The following is a 2,500-nucleotide window of genomic DNA, read 5'->3' as shown; positions in this document are numbered from 1 at the left end:
ATATGACTTGAACAACGTACATGGGGGCGTGTATACAATTAATAAATTTAGGTAGAGAAATATATTTTGAATCAATAATTTATAAGTTCACAACAGAATAGTCAGATTTTTATTGTCTATTAAATATTTTTTAGCGAATAACTATTATGTATTACTAGAATATAATAATAATTTTTTTTTTTTTTTTTTTTTTTATGTTACTTGAATGGTGTATACGTTTACACGGTGAATGTAAAATCAATTAATCAATTTATATAGAAAAATATATTATGAATTAATTATAAATAAGTTCCAATAAAATAGCCTGATTCCCATTGTGTATTGAAATTTTTTTTTAACCAATTAACTATTAATGTGAATTTGTACAATAAAAATTTTGTATTAATTCTGTAAATTATTATATATATTTGCATTATACAGTATTTAGAAGTATTTAAATGGATAAAAATTTTTTAGAAAATCTACATATGTATCACATGTATTATACCGGTACCCTGTCGCAATATAACATGTACGATTTGTATATAAAATAAAATGAAATTTTTTCCCTAAAATTTTTTAATGAATCCCGAAAAATTCTATATATTTTACCTTTATATAGTATTTAGGACTATTTAAAAGGATAAAATTTTTTTCGAAAATCTACATATGTATCACATGTATTATACCGGTACCCTGTCGCAATATAACATGTACGATTTGTATATAAAATAAAATGAAATTTTTTCCCTAAAATTTTTTAATGAATCCCGAAAAATTCTATATATTTTACCTTTATATAGTATTTAGGACTATTTAAAAGGATAAAATTTTTTTCGAAAATCTACATATGTATCACATGTATTATACCGGTACCCTGTCGCAATATAACATGTACGATTTGTATATAAAATAAAATGAAATTTTTTCCCTAAAATTTTTTAATGAATCCCGAAAAATTCTATATATTTCACCTTTATATAGTATTTAGGACTATTTAAAAGGATAAAATTTTTTCGAAAATCTACATATGTATCACATGTATTATACCGGTACCCTGTCGCAATATAACATGTACGATTTGTATATAAAATAAAATGAAATTTTTTCCCTAAAATTTTTTAATGAATCCCGAAAAATTCTATATATTTTACCTTTATATAGTATTTAGGACCATTTAAAAGGATAAAAATTTTTTCGAAAATCTACATATGTATCACATGTATTATACCGGTACCCTGTCGCAATATAACATGTACGATTTGTATATAAAAAAAAAATATACATTTTTTTCTAAAAATTTGCATTAATTCCAAAAATTTTTTAATAATTTATTATAATTATTAATGTTTATTGAATAATTTATTATAATGCATAAATTTCATTTAATAAAATATGATAAAAGCAAAAAAAAATTTTTTTGGTCCCAAAATAAAAATTTTTAGCTGAAAAAAATTTTTTTTTTAAAATTTTTTTCTTTAAATTTTGATTATTCTGTAAAGTTTATGATGTTTAAAGCCATTTTAAACATTATCATATTTTGAGTTTGAAGCACCGGGTGTAATGTCTTTAATATATATGATGGATAGTGCGTGTAAGTTAATGAGATGAATGTATATCTATGTATAACAGTGTATTAGTGGTATTACGTTCAGCAGTCTCACACATATGATATAGTATGGTATAGTATAAGTTGTTTATTTTTCATACTGTCCGTGTATCATTCAACAAAGGTGGTGTAGAGTTGTATATGGCTTGGTATGACGTCGTTGCAATTCTATGGACACTATGATATTACGGATGCACAGATAGAGGAATAACACTTATCGTATATGTATCATTTATGTATGTTGACTGTGTAATGAATACTAAATATAATAAAATAATACACTTTTTAATAGAATAACATTTGTTTCATGTTTTAGTATGATATTAAATGGTATAGAATAGGTTGTTTATTTTTCATACTGTCCGTGTATCATTCAACAAAGGTGGTGTAGAGTTGTATATGGCTTGGTATGACGTCGTTGCAATTCTATGGACACTATGATATTACGGAATAACAGAAAGAGGAATAAAACTTATTGTATATGTATCATTTATAACGTACTTTTATGTTGACAAGAATGAATGTATATCTATATGAAATAGTGTATTTTGTGGTATTATGTTCAACAGTCTTACATATATGATATAGTATGATATAGTATAATTTGTTTATTTTTCATACTCTAAGTGTATCATTCAACAAAGGTGGTGTAGAGTTGTATATGGCTTGGTATGACGTCGTTGCAATTCTATGGACACCATGATATCACGAAAAAACAGAAAGAAAAATAACAATTATCGTATATGTATCATCTATATTATTATTGTATTTTGACTATGTAATGAATGCCAAATTTAAAAATATACACTTTCTTAATAGAATAACATTTATTTTAGTATAATATAAAATGATATTGAATATGTTGTTTATTTTTCATACTGTTCGTGTATCATTCAACAAAGGTGGTGTAGG

Source organism: Chrysoperla carnea (genome assembly GCF_905475395.1).
Source record: "Chrysoperla carnea chromosome X unlocalized genomic scaffold, inChrCarn1.1 SUPER_X_unloc_7, whole genome shotgun sequence".
NCBI classification, from domain to species: Eukaryota; Metazoa; Arthropoda; class Insecta; order Neuroptera; family Chrysopidae; genus Chrysoperla; species Chrysoperla carnea.
This window is presented reverse-complemented; position numbering follows the sequence as displayed.